General features: G+C 36.2%; 2 protein-coding genes and 1 pseudogene across 3 annotated transcripts in view; all 3 read right to left on the bottom strand.

Moving 5' to 3' along the window:
- Positions 1–15,893, bottom strand: part of LOC125660976 (uncharacterized) — a 100,915-nt pseudogene that overhangs the window by 7,375 nt on the left and 77,647 nt on the right.
- The window catches only part of LOC125667650 (uncharacterized), a 161,218-nt gene that overhangs the window by 77,034 nt on the left and 68,291 nt on the right, over positions 1–15,893 (bottom strand). The gene's annotated exons all lie outside the window — the stretch shown is intronic.
- The window catches only part of LOC125682758 (uncharacterized), a 222,865-nt gene that overhangs the window by 185,547 nt on the left and 21,425 nt on the right, over positions 1–15,893 (bottom strand). The window lies entirely within an intron of this gene.

Genomic DNA, 15,893 nt, shown 5'->3' with positions numbered 1-15,893 from the left:
TATAATTATAACCAACTTGTAATGAAAACTTAACTCCTCCCCTAGATATAACCCATATTGTAATTAAAATTAATCACTAGTTCTAATTATTATGATTATAACCCACCTCGTAATTAAAACTAATCAACACCTCTAATTATAGCCACAGTGTAATTAAAATAAGATATTACCTCTAATCATAACCTACACTGCACATTTTTTAAAACATCACTATCATAACAATGTCATAGCATAACAATAATTTATAATGGATTCCTGTGTAGAATTTGATGCTATTTATACTGATTGATATAGTACAATAAACTACAGTACTACTAGTACTTACCAGTCAGAGAGTACCTCCTCTGTAGATATCTATATACAGACACTGTGTTGGTGAGGTATGATCCGACCCAGAGAAGGTGAGTTTTATCATCATAGTTCAGGCTGCGTGGTCTGTTTATCCCGTGTTGTCGTGTCAGTAACAGAGACAGGAAGTGACCGTCCTTGTCAATCATCTGTACTGTGTCGGTGTAATAATCACACACCAGGATGTGTGACAGCGCGTCTGTACAGATTCCGTATGGATGTAGTGATGATCCTGATGGAGGTCCTGTGTAGGAGAATCGATGTCTCCCCCCGTGCTCTGTCACCACTACAGCACCACGTAACCAGTCAGACACAATAATATCACCGTTATTGTTCTCTGTGATATAGAGAGGATTACTATACAGTGTGTGACGTTTGTTGTGGTGTTGTATGGTCAGGATGTGTTGACCACTACTGTTGTACCGGGTTACCTTACCTGTTTCATGGTTATACATCCCGACCATCAGATCTCCAGTGGACGGGGAGCAGTACACACACCGTGGTAACCATGGCGATGTATACTCTATCTGTGTGGTGACTGTTTGATTGTCCACAGACAGTTTGTTGATGTTAAGTTTCCTGTCTATATAAATCAGTTCACCAGAACTGTTCACTGTGTGTACTCCTGTAGACCATGGTGTTCTATCTGTCACATGGTGTATAGTGTCCCCTGTTGTGTCTGTGTCAAGATGAGATTGTAATTAGAGACCCAGACCCGGTCTGACATCACACGAGATATGTGATACACACAACTAACACCTGTCACACAGACAGACGTGTGTAATACAGGTGTGGACATCAGTTTCACACACTTGTCTATTCCTACTTGTCGTTTTCCTGTTGTCATTTGGATTTCTGGGATTCCCCTCAATAAGTGACTGACATCCTCCATGTTGAATCCCTCAGTCAGGGACAGCAGCAGGTGTTGTGGAAGATTAGGGGTGTCCTTTATCTGGGGGACACGACTGGTCTTTATAAACAAGAGGAATTGTACCGCTCTGTTTGCTGATTGTTCATATCTGTCTTCATAGTTCTGTATGTGGGTGAGGTGTCTGTTCATTTTTCTCTTCTGTTGTTGTATTCTATCAATCAATAAACCTCGGTATCTTGTTTTAACATCACATACCGCAGTGTCAATCAGATCCTTCAGTCTCTGGGCTTTGGTTGACATCTGTGATTGACGGTGACAGATTTGTGGGGGACAAGTTTGGATATCAGTTTGGATTCCTGCCAGGAGAACACGACAGTTATAGAGAGTCTCACTTCTGATGTTGTCAATGATTTCTCGGTGTTGTTGTCGCTTTGTTTGATAGGCTGTTCTAATGTCCAGTATTTGGTGTTTTCGGTGCTCTAAACATCGGAAACAGACAGAAAGTTCACACGACTGACAGAACATTTCATAGAACCTGTCTGGATGTCTGACACAGATCTCTTGTCTGGGGATGTAGTTAAACTTCTCACGGTAAATCACAACATCATGGTTTTTGGTATGTAGATCAATGACATGTTTCTCTTTACACTGTAAACACAGATCACGTTTACATGTGTTACAGTAAAACTCAGTGTCCCCCTGACATTGAGAACATTGTCGTACTTTTAGTTGAGTGCCGAGTCCTAGTGTGTCCATGATGTGGAGGGTCTGGGTCTTTAGGAACACAATCTACAATAATTAAACTGACATGTAGATATCAACCTATTCACAATATACATTTATTTCACACATTCAAGTGATCTACATACAGTACACGACACGAGTTTTATACACCCCACCGTGGAAAGACCTCGGTGGAAAATCAAGGGAGATACACCGTGTCCTCTGTGTTCCACGGTGTGTGTTATTTGCGAATACACACAGCTGCTAAGAGCTTTGTTCTGGCCACGGGCGCCTTGCGGGAGATGGGAAAATGTGCCGCAGGCCAAATAATCAAGATAAGGGTGGAATTTTAAGAAAAGAAAAAAATGTCAATATTTCCCCCCATGATACTTATATTGTTTTTCAGCATTTTGAGCCAATTCCAATGATACCAAACACTATATGTTATGTTTTAAGAAAACCTGGTTTTGAATTTTTTTCTTTTAGTCTTCTTTCTTCATTATGTATACTTGCAGGCAATTCCTGTTTTGAATGCGAATTAGTATATTCAGTAAATGAAAAACATACATATACAACATGTGATAGGGATATTTAATAATTACCGATGTTCTCTCTCTCTCTCTCTCTCTCTCTCTCTCTCTCTCTCTCTGACAAATGCGCTGTTTAACCTAATTACTTCCATCATATTGTGTTGATATGCATCTTGACAAATATAACTTGATCCAATATAGAAATTAGAGCATTGCCGATGATTAACAAATTGGATTTAATTTATTACGTAATTAATAGAAGCAAAAATACAAACCATCGAATGATTCATTTTTAAAATCCCGAGTTAATTACATTTGACCGAGACTTATATTCGATGTACTTTGATAGAGGTTTTCATAAAAAAAAAAGTTCATCGGGAGTGTCTGGATAATGCACTGATTTTTATATGATAAGTATATACCATGCAAATTCCTAGGGTCTTTGTCACAGTATAACTAAATTACGGTTAGCTAGTCTGGGTTTTGACTTTTCATGAAAAGTGTGAAATATATTGGGTCGGCGCGATATCAGATCTAGTCTAAGATCACGGGTATCTTGCGCCGACCCAATATATTTCACACTTTCCGCAAGAAGCTAAGCACTTCTGTTGATTTCAAATACACGGATTAGCTGACCCCCATTGTTCTACTGAAGCGAAAACCCCTTCGAATTTGCATGGAACGTACAAGTTATACACAGGTCATTGTTATAGTCATACATCATAGTACCGCTAACCCGACAAACATTTTTTTTTTTATTTTGAATAAGTTACTGAATGACGAAGTATGACCAAACTGCAGATTGAACTTCATAGAACCCCGTGCTAACATTACTTATATTTTTCAATGTATTAGAAGGGGTATGTTGTCGGTTAAGTTGTGTAAATTTCTTGACAAGCAATAATATAACAAAAATGGCTTAAATTGTCCGATTACGTAAACCATAAATTGGGAGCATGTGTGTGTGTGTGACAGTGTGTGTGTGTGTGTGTGGGGGGGGGCGTAGTAGTCTGAAACTGTCTCAATTTCCCCTTCCGACTTCAATTTCTTAAATCATGCAGTGGGTAGGTCGTTATAAGCTACACGGTTAAATCCTTAACTTTCAAGTTTTCAAAGTACACTCTCTCCGATTCTATGTGCTTGTAATCAATATTTAAGGATGTAAATCCTCGGTGTCAAATGCAACTAGTTCATGAAAAAAAAAACTAATATCAATATAAGCAGAAATGACTTCACGATTATTTGCTTTTATTCATATACGCTATCGATTATTAAAATCTTTAATTTAATTAATCTTTAGATGCATTAGATAATGAAGGCGAGAGAGAGAGAGAGAGAGAGAGAGAGAGAGAGAGAGAGAGAGAGAGAGAGAGAGAGTTCAAATGGCAATCATTGATTATAATATTCATGAATGTATGCAGATACGGGAAGTTTAATACGTTCAGTATAAATCTTGAAAGTATAATTTCTTTCTGATTAATTATTCATCCCCTTTCATTCTTATTTCCCATTTCGTTTTCTTTACATGTTAAATTTTTCGGCTGGTCCGGGTTAGGACTAATGAATGAGCCCCCGCCCCCTTCTTCTAAAACGATGTTATGTGCTTAGCTGTCTACCTCCCTCTCAGTCAAAAATAAAATAAATACATGCTATACATAATGCAACATCATTGGATTTACTGGATAATTCTTTGATTTCACCTTCATAATACATGTTAATGCAAGCGGACTATTTACTAGGTTTTTTTTCCCCATCTTCGCTAGCCGAGATTATTCGTCCACGAAGGCACAGTTGACTCAAAACCCATTGCTAGCGGAGATTAGATGAATTTTACCCCTGTATTATGTTATAATTGACCAAAACCTAGTACGTTTGTTTTACAACTTTCATTCAGAAGACGCGCAATTAGTTATTGAGTTACTGAATAAACGAGAAAACGTCTGTATTTTTATTTCAATCGTTGTCAACTGTATACTTTGTGATATTTCAAGACTACAAGTACTTAATTCAATTTATTGGATCTCATCACCATTATGTGATGGTATACAAAAATATAAAGACAAAAGGCTGTTATATATACATTTAATACACAATACATATATGGGCATTATAGGTATGGGAGCACATTTTATTTTATTATTTTCTAAATGAAAGTATGAAGTTTTCTAAATGTTTTGTTAAAAGTAAAGATATTTTTAATATTTATTTGTTTAGGTGATAAAAATTTGATTCTTTGCTCACATTGCTTCACAGTTGAGTACATAATGAAATTCATACACAATGTAAACGTGTTATTCCTACCACTCGTCGGTACATTGTTTCACGGCACGTGCAGCACAATTTCACCAAATAAAAGAAGGGTCATGAACAACGACAATCACATGCCAGTAATTTCAATTTGATAAATAGCAGTTCAAAGAAATGTGTACCATAAGCAATGGTTTATTTTTACGTAAAGTTTTCATTGTAATTAGGAATATGTTATTAAGGTCAGCTATATACATGTACATGTGAACGTCTGCAGGGAAGTCTACATACGGATATGTACCGAAAACACCAACGTATCATCAAACAACAATTACAAGAATTGAATGATTGATAGCTAATTTCTAAATAATTAATGGGGTGGGGGCATGCATGCTGGCCAAGCGAAAAGGTTTTTTGGGTGAATATTTCGGAAATTATTTCTTTGTTTTATCACACGGAGGTACACGGTGGCATCGACGGAGGTACAGGTGACATCCACGGAGATGCGCGGTGGCATCCACGGAGATCCTCCGTGGACTTCAATGTCTAGCTCGCGCGGAAAAATAGGACTTCAAAGGTGCCGACAATTTTAAAGGTCCACCGTGTTTGGGGCAAATTTGTTCCACCGCGGTGCGTGGAACACGCATAAAACTCGTGTCGTGTACAGTATTTCACACACTGATTGCAATTGACTTGTTTTTGACATGTACATTTCTTGAATGCTAAGGCCAAAAATATAAATGGTTGTGTTTCCACCAATATTCAGTCAAAATTAGAGTAACTTGGTAGGAAATGAATTATATTTGTTAGATGTTCTGAATTCTGATTACAATTTCCATTCAATTAGCAGATCTATTGACATACTGAAAAAAGGGGCTCATTTTTCATTATAGATACAGTTGTTGAATATGCTTTCATATTATAAGTCATATTCTAAACTATATTATGACCAGGGTCATCTCCATTTTTTTTTTAATAATATTTTTTTAGAAAACATGCAAAAAAGAATTCTAGGATAGGGTTATAATTTAGAGTCGGTTGTATTGGTGGAAACAAATCAATGATTACTTTCGGCCTAATCAAACACATGTACTTCCATGCTCATGGTCCACAACGCTCACCTGAGTCACCTTGCTGATACAGAGATGTGACTGATCAGCTTAGAACACTGATAGTGGGACAACAATGATCCCAGACCTGTCCCTAGACAACTGTATACACTAAATGTCTTAAGATGATTGTATAATCTGTAAAATGATTTCATTCAGTCGGGCCTAATAATTCATATGTCTGAAGTAGCAGGACTCTTGTTGACCTTTGACCTAGAGATATGATATCTATGTGTTTTTCCTATTCTGCATATCTAAGCTAAATTCTAATACTCAGCAGCAGTGTAAAACATGATGTGTTCTTAATACACAAATGTCCCTGTACGTACTAATAATGACGGAAGCCTTTACATGTTACATTTAACATTACATGACTGATTGGGACCCGGCTATGACTCAGAACCCGGGGGTTGTGAAATTCACAAGTTTGGTACATCCCTTTTTGCTTTTTCTAAATTTGCATTTAGTTTTTATACAGCATCAGCAAAATTAAACGCAATCCCATAATCGACATATGGAACTAAAACCCATATCCCTGAGATCATGAAATTTACGATTTGGGTAAAGGGCTCCTGCTAAATACTTTAATATTTAGTTTCAATGTAGTATCAGTAACCTTAAGATGTGCTATTTAAATGCCTTACACATAAACATTATATGCCAAGTAAAGCCCCAACCTGGAGTCAAAAACTTTACTCAAGAAATGTACAATTTTGGTACAGGCCTTCCTGCTTTACATTACTATGCATTTAGATTTCATTACAGTTGTGCAGTTGTTGAGGAGAAAATTTGTCAAAAATTGTCAATTTTAATTAAGTTTTAATTTGAAAAGAATTGGAATGGAAATTATCCATCATTTAAAAATACTCAATTGCTAACGCATGACGATGGACGCAGATCTTCAACAATAGGTCACCTGAGTAACTCAGGTGACTTAAAAATGCCCTTTGGACAACAGCAGTTTAGTTTGATCTTTGAACATTCTGTTGCCTACAGCTTCAGACAACACATCATATTTCATTCTTGAATCAAACAAAACAGATGTTGTTCTCGGACCCAGTCAATAAATGTATAAGGCCATGCCAATTTGTAATCTAGTTCGTCGGATTCGCCGCTTCTATTTGTAACAAATCCAAATGATAATATTATCAAAAAAATAATATCCGCCCGCGTGTTCAAAAATATCCGTAAATATTTTTTTTAGTTTTTACAACAAGCGCACAAACAACCTTGATGTATATACTGACAAATGACAGAAGCGCGGGCTCTCGAGAAATTTCCTAACAGTGTAATACGGTTAAGTTATTCATGATATCTATCTTAATATGAACGATACTTCATAACACTGGATTGGAAGTTGTTCCTTATGCTGGAATCGAACTGGAAGCCGATGAAACTTGAGAAACGCTATTCGATGCCACTATTTAGAGAACATTGATAGCGTATGATTGATTGTTTGATTAGCCTATATATTGAATGAAGTCTCTCTTGAGAATATTTCACTCACATGAAGACGTTACCATTGCCGGTGAAGGGCTGCAAAATTTAGGCCTATGCTCAGCGCTTATGGCACTGAGGGATCTTTATCATGCTACACCTGCTGTGACAAGGATCTGTTTTTGCAGTCCTATTTGAAGGACCACCCCATTTATTCGCCTCTTACAACAAGCAAGGGGTACTGATCGATGACTATTTTAAACCGGACCGACAGTTAACGACAAATTCAAAAAAGGTTTGGTGATGTCATATCAAAATTCAAGAAAATGCTCAAAGCGATGCAATGGATATTGCATTTGCAATGAATGTCAAAACTGGATGTGCCCCTAGCAATATGCATATCTCTGAATCGAAAGTTTGTAGAAATGAAACTTAAATAAAATTCTTTAAAAAGACCTTATCAGTTAATGTTGCAAAGTACATGTATTAGGTACAAGTCTTTGAAACCTGAAATACTTCTTATTTATTGTAAACTACATGTATATCAGTAAAGTTGAAAAATATTAAGTTAATGATATCTGATGATTTTAGATCTTTATTTTTAGGCGCCCGCTTTTTAAAATCACACTTAATTCAATTTAAAATATTTATATTTCTTGTATTCGCTCGCCTCATAATTTTTATCTCCAAAATTAAAAATATTTGTAAAATAATTTCACCCTCTCGCCTCACTTTTTTTGTTTGAAAATCCGAAGAACTATTTTACAAATTGGTGTGGCCTAATTGTAAGTTTTCTTGACTTTTAAGAAATCTGCATGTACAACATAATATACAAACCTATACAGTAACTTGTTGATGGTCCAATCCTCCATCAAAACAGGAAGTCAGATTTTGATTAATGTTGAGTCCCCCTACTTAAGGATACTCTGTGTGGTCAAAACTGATGCTGAAGGAGGAAATATGAAAAAGTTACAAAGGAGTTGAAACATTGAGAAGTTAAATACAGCATTATTTTCTTTATAAGAACAAGTTAAATGTGTTTGACAGACAAACTTTGAATAAAATATTTTCATATGAATTTTTAACTCAAGGAGTAGAAAAATCTGAATTAAATCATAGCATTATTTTTTTCCCCAGTGAATCACTCCCGCAACATTTGCGCTCATTCTAAACATTTCCTGACTTTCTTTACGTAAATAAAATGATATTCTATGTTTCTTAGTCAATAGATAAATTTACAACTTGCAACTTTAGATTTGTGAGGCTCTATTCTACCGTTTTCAACAATTTCGATAAATTCCAATTCCTCGATTCATATTTGTGCGCCATGTTTGATGTACTGAAGTTTCAACTTCCGATTGTCAAGTCATTTGCATATGCCATATAAAGTAGTATTAAACATCAATGGACAAGTATGGAGGTGAAAGCTATTTCGTCGGTATTGAAAAGGTTTGAATTAAATATCAAGTTAAAAACCGAACAGCAGAGTGTAAATTCTTTCTGCAACAATATGATTTCCTTTCTTGTCGAAGTGGCTCGAGTAACTACATTTTCGCGCTGATTGTCAATGTTTAGGCTTTCATTAGATCCACCTACGAGATCTCGCGATAACAAGCATGGCGGAGCAGACGAAGAATTTTGCATGCTGTACATTATATTTAATGAAAAACACCTTTATTAGACATGCCCGAGCACAAAGTTGGTACTCCTTTTGGTGTAAACAACATTTGGGACCAATACACAGAGTTTATTATCGGTTATTCATAAAATTATTTTGCACCATTACGGAGATCCTATGGAATTGTAGCCCTATCCCGAAAACATCAGAATGAAAAAAAAATTGGATAGGGCTACATTATTGCAGTTACACTGGCTCATATTCAAAGATTTTCCAATATATTCACATGTAAAATTTAAATCCCTATTGTGGCCCCAACCTACTCCCGGGGGCCATGAATTTTACAAACGTGAATCTGCACTATATCAGGAAGCTTTCATGTAAATGTAAACTTTTCTGGCCCCGTGAATCAAAAAAAGAATTTTTTTAATGATTTCCCCTATATATTTGTCTGTAAAACTTTGATCCCCTATTAGGCCAAGTAAAATTAATTAGTAGATTATCATTCCCGCCCGCCCCTCGAAAATCGTCCCACCCCGATTTTTTTTATTTTTCAAAATTACGATTTCCGGATATTTTTATGTCCAGTCCGGTATCGTAAACGTACTTTGTTTCACTTTGCCTTTTAGAAACCCAAATACACATGTAATTATGATTTATAAAGCCTTTTCTCAATGAGAGAAGGCATTTTCGAGGTCAAGAATACCATGGCGAAAAATAAAAAATAAAATCCTCCCACCCGCCCCATTTTTTTGTTTGAATGATAATCTACTAATTAATTTTACTTGGCCTTATGGTTCCATCCTACCTCCAGGGGGCATGGTTTTAAGAAACTTGAATCTGCACTATGTCAGGAAGCTTTCATGTAAATCATAATTTAAAACAAGAGGTCCATGGGCCACGTCGCTCACCTCAGTCACCTTGGCTCATATTTAAAGCTTTTTCTTATATATTCACATGTAAAATTTAAAATCCCTATTGAGGCCCCAACCTACTCCCGGGGACTATGCATTTTACAAACTTGAATCTGCACTATGTCAGGAAGCTTTCATGTAAATCTCAGATTTTCTGGCTTAGTGGTTCCTGAGAAGATTTTAAGATTTTCCCAATATATTTGCATGCAAAATTTTTATACTCTATTGTGGCCCCATCCTACCCCCGGGGGCCATGATTTTAACAAACCTGAATCTGCACTATGTCGGGAAGATGTCAAGTAAATTTGTACTTTTCTAGCCTAGTGGTTCTGCACAAGAAGATTTAAAAAGATTTTACCTAAGTATGTATTTGTATGTAAAACATTGATACCCTATTGAGGCTCCATCCAACCCCAAGGGGCCACGATTTAAAAAAAAACTTGAATCTGCACTTTCTCGGGAAGATTTCATTTAAATTTGTACTTTTCTAGCCTAGTGATTCTGGATAAGAAAATTTTCAAAGATTTACCCTATATATTTGTTTGTAAAACTTTGATCCCCTACTGTGGCCCCATCCTACCCCTGGGGGCCATGATTTTACCAAACTTGAATTTGCACTATATCAGGAAGCTTTCCTGTAAAGTGCAGCTCTTCTGCCCCAGTGGTTTTTGAGAAGATTTTTAAATAACCCCATCCTATTTTTGCATTTATGTGATTATCTCCTCTTTGAAGGGGACATGACCCTTCATTTGACCAAAGTTGAAAGCCCTACAACCAAGGATGCTTTTGGCCAAGTTTGGTTATAATTGGTCCTGTGGTTCTGGAGAAGAAGTCGAAAATGTCAAACTTTTACAGACGGACAGACAGACAAAGGACTACAGGCGATCAGATGAATATTGTTTAACGTTCCTCTCGAAAATATTTCACTCATATGGTGACGTCACCACTGCCGGTGAAGGGCTGGAAAATTTAGGCCTATGCTCGACACTTATGGCCTTTGAGCAGAGAGGGATCTTTATCGTACCACACCTGCTGCGACACGGGACCTCGGTTTTTGCGGTCTCATCCAAAGGACCACCCATTTAGTCACCTCTTACAACAAGCAAGGGGTTACTGAGGACCTATTATAACCCGGATCCCCACGGGATTCAGGCGATCAGAAAAGCTCACTAGGCAATCAGAAAAGCTTACTTGAGCTTTCATCTCATGCTAGCTAAGACTGTTGTCAAGGGCAGTAACTCCTATCCTGATATTTCTTTTTCTGCATGTCTATGATACAAGATTTCCTCAATATCCACAATTAATTTATACATATTAATTAGCACTTAGTAAGGACAGTTTCTACAGTCATTTGGCCCAGAAAATAGATGATTTCAGTAGGAGTGCCAAAATCTGGCATTCAAATAAGGAATATATAAGCAAATTCAAACTACATTTAATTTGATCCAAAATTGCTTTGTGTTTGATGACAGGAGCAAGAAGTTGGCATAAAATTGCTAAAAATGCAAAAACCAATGAATTTTTTTTTATAAATTCAGGGTGTTTTCCTTTCAGAAAAGATACAGCCCATGCGTCAAGCAAATTTATATTCAAACACATTTTTGATCTTCTCTTTAAACATAATATATATTAATTTCATTTTCCTCGATGGATGGGCACACCTTTTCCTAAGCAATAAACGGGATGAAATTTAACAGTCATCAAACTCTTCTTGAAACAAGAGGCCCATGGGCCACATCGCTCACCTGAGTCACCTTGGTCCATATCAGAAGATTTTCCATATCTATTTGCATGTAAAACCGTAGTCCCTATTATGGCCCCAAACCTTCCCTTGGAGGCCATGGTTTTTGCAAACTTGAATCTACACTATGTCAGAAAGCTTTCATGTAAATGTGAACTTCTTTGGCCCAATGGTTCTTGAGAAGATTTTTAAAGATTTCCCCTATATATTTGTATGTAAAACTTTGATCCCCCCTTGTGGCCCCATCCTACCCCAGAGGGGCATGATATTAACAAACCTGAATCTTCACTATATCAGAAAGCTTTCATATAAATCTCAGCTTTTCTGGCTTAGTGATTCTGGGAAGAAGATTTTTAAAGATTGTTCCTATATATTTGTATGTAAAACTTTGACCCCCTATTGTGGCCCCATCCGACCCCCGGGGGCCACGATCTTAACAATTTATAATCTGCACTATATCAGGAAGCTTTCATATAAACCTCAGCTTTTCTGGCTCAGTGGTTCTTCATCAGAAGATTTTAAAAGATTTTTCCTATAAATTTGTATGTAAAACTTTGATGCCCCCCTTGAGGCCCCATCCAATCCCCGGGGTCCATGATTTTAACAAACTTGAATCTGCACTATATCAAAAAAACAAAACAAAAAAAAAAGAAAAAAAAAAAACAAACAAAAAAACCAAAAAAAACTTTGACCCCCTATTGTGGCCCCATCCGATCCCCGGGGGTCATGATTTTAACAATTTAGAATCTGTACTATATCAGGAAGCTTTCATATAAATCTCAGCTTTTCTGGCTCAGTGGTTCTTGGGGAAAAGATTTTTAAAGATTTTTCCTATATATTTGTATGTAAAACTTTGACCCCCTATTGTGGCCCCATCCGACCCCCGGGGGCCGTGATTTTAACAATTCAGAATCTGCATTATATCAGGAAGCTTTCATATAAATCTCAGCTTTTCTGGCTCAGTGGTTCTTGAAAAGAAGATTTTTAAAGATTTTCCCTAAATATTTGTATGTAAAACTTTGATCCCCTATTGTGGCCCCATCCGACCCCCGGGGGCCATGATTTTAACAATTTAGAATCTGCATTATATAAGGAAGCTTTCATATAAATCTCAGCTTTTCTGGCTCAGTGGTTCTTGAGAAGAAGATTTTTTAATGACCCTACCCTATTTTTACCTTTTCTTGATTATCTCCCCTTGGAAGGTGGCCTGGCCCTTTATTTTAACAATTTAGAATTCCCTTTACCTAAGGATGTTTTGTGCCAACTTTGGTTGAAATTGGCCCAGTGGTTGTTGAGAAGAAGTTGAAAATGTGAAAAGTTTACAGACGGACGAACGCCGGAATACGGGTGATCAGAAAAGCTCACTTGAGCTTTCAGCTCAGGTGAGCTAAAAAGGCGAGGAGAACTCTTATTCATGACGTAATAATGCTATCAAATAAGAAATAACTTTTATTTAAGTCAAAATAGTATATTTGGCATGTATTTAACTTATTCAAAATACAGATCAAGCTTCATTCAAGACACATTTACATCGGAAATTTAATTGAGGGCCTTTTTATGTACACAATCGTACCTTGTTCTTTGTCATTCTAACAAGTTTTTATCTATTTTGATTATTCTGTATAACAAAAATGTGTGATTTTCTGATCTTAACATATATACAAGGTGGCAAATACTCACAGATTGATATGATGCAAGTTTGAAAAATTTATGTATTTCAATTCATTAGAGTTAAAACTAGCAAATTATCGAATAAAATACATAGGTCATCACACTTTTTAATATACGAGACATACATAAACAGAATCATATGTCACCATCAGAAAATTGCAATTTTCCTTTAACAGCGTTATCAAAATTTCATACAAACTGGTTATGACAATATAGGAACATTCATAACAATTTCATGAAACAGTATCTTCACAAAAATGTACGAAATGTCAGTAAAAATAAAGGAAATCTATCGCATAATTGACTTGATAAAGAAATCAATAGAAACAGAGTTATTGCCCTTGGATTCAATATTTTGAAATGTATCATTATTTATTCATCTATTACTTAGACTTTTACAATAGTTTGTTTTTAACAAGATTTTTTTTTACAATAACTATCGGAAAAGACTCACAAAATTTTATGTTCCTATCATGCATAAATGTAAAAAAATCATTGATTTTGCAAACTCTGATGACATCACAGGAGGATGGAATTACTTTTCAACCATTAATATTGATATGTCACATGAGGATCGACCCTCCTTTAACATGTGTATTGTTTTGTGATTGTTTTAGCAGTCTGGCCAGCTGATTGATAAAACAAGAGGCCCATGGGCCACATTGCTCACCTGAGTCACCTTGGCCCTACCGTTGTTCAGGTGTTGGAATTTTTAAAAGATATTTTATCAATGTTTATTCCAATGAAAAAAAAATTGACCCCATACTGTTGCCCCAACATAGACTCAAAGGATCACAACATAGCTGAAAATGAATTCCAATAGCACAATTCTCAATATGACTAACATGATCTTGCAGTTCTGGATAAGACCAAGGTCACAGATCATGGTATGATTTCTTACCATAAACAAGAGGCCCATGGGCCACATTGCTCATCTGAGTCACTTTAACACATGAAAAATCAATTTCCCATTGTTATTCCATTAACTTAAAGATTTTTCCTATATAAACACATATAAAATATGGTTTCCCCTATTGTGGCCCCATTCGACCCCTGGGGGCCATGATATAAACAACTTGAATTTGCATTATGTCAGGAAGCTTCCATGTAAATTTGAACTCTTCTGGCTCAATGGTTCTTGAGAAGAAGATTTTTAAAGATTTTTTCTATATAAACACATATAAAATATGATTTCACTTAGTGTGGCCCCACCCGACCCCTGGGGGCTATGATATGAACAAATCTGAATCTGCACTATGTCATAAAGCTTTCATGTAAATTTGAACTCTTCTGGCTCAATGGTTCTTGAGAAGAATATTTTTAAAGATTTTTCCTATATACACACATATAAAATAAGGTTTCCCCTAGTGTGGTCCCACCCGACCCCCGGGGGCCATGATATGTACAAACTTGAATCTCCATTATGTTAGCAAACTTCCACGTAAATTTCAACTACACTGGTACAGTGGTTCATGAGAAGAAGATTTTAAAATGACCCCATCCTATTTTTACACTTTTGTGATTATCTCCCCTTTGAAGAGAACCTGGCCCTCAATATAAACAATTTTGAATTCCCTTCAGCTAAAGATGATTTGAATTAAGTTTGAATGAAATTGGCTTACTGGTTCTGGAGAAGATTTTTAAAAAATTTCAGTGTATTTTTACTGATTTGCTATTATCTCCCCTAGGATAAGGGGGTTGGCCCTCATTTGAACAATTTTGAATCCCCTTCATCCAAGGATGATTTGTGCCAACATTGGTTAAAATTGGCCCAGTGTTTTTGGAGAACAAGTTGAAAATGTAAATGTTTAACAAACAGACGGACGGACAGACAGACAAGACGACAGATAAAAAGCGATCAGAAAACCTCACTTGAGCTTTCAGCTCAGTTGAGCTAACAATTTTAGGACTATACATATAATAAAAGTAAGAATTCTATCAAAAGTAGATCAAACTTGCAGGTCAAGGTCACAAACCAAAACTATAACAAAGCCTTCTCATAAAGAATTTATATACATAAGTATGAAAGCCCTAGCTTAAATAGTTAAGATATATTTCTTAAGATTTTTTCTATATATCAGCATGTAAAACTCTGATGTCCTATTTCGGCCCCACCCTACCCCTGGACACTATGATTTGCAAAAACGTGGATCTACTCTAATCTATGTAAGGAAGTTTTCATGTAAATTTCCACTTTTCTGGCCCTATGGATTTTGAAAAGAAGCTTTTTAAAGATTGTCCCCTTTGCACTCATACATAAAATTTTGATCCCCTATTGTGGCCCCAACTTATAGTAGGGGGGGGGGGCATAATTTTAACAAACTTAAATCTGCATGATGTCAGAAAGCAGCAATATCAATTTGAACTTTCCTGGCTTAGAACATTTTTAAATGACACCACCCTATTTTGTATTTTATTTTTAAATTATACATGGCCCTTCATTTGAATAAACGTAAATCCCCTTCATCATGAATTATTTTTACCAAGTTTTATTGAAATTGGTCCAGTGGTTCTGGAAAAGAAGATGAAAATGGGAAAAGTTTACGGACAGACCGACCGACAGACAATAAGTGATCAGAATAGCTCAAGTGAGCTAAAAACAAGTTCACTTATTCAATTATTTCTCAAAGTAAAAATGATGTAATCTACTGCATATTCATTATTTTAAGGTAACAATGAGTTGC

This window comes from Ostrea edulis, chromosome 8 (genome assembly GCF_947568905.1).
Source record: "Ostrea edulis chromosome 8, xbOstEdul1.1, whole genome shotgun sequence".
Taxonomy (NCBI): Eukaryota; Metazoa; Mollusca; class Bivalvia; order Ostreida; family Ostreidae; genus Ostrea; species Ostrea edulis.
The sequence above is the reverse complement of the archived record's forward strand: the minus strand, read 5'-3'. Positions and strand labels throughout refer to the sequence as shown.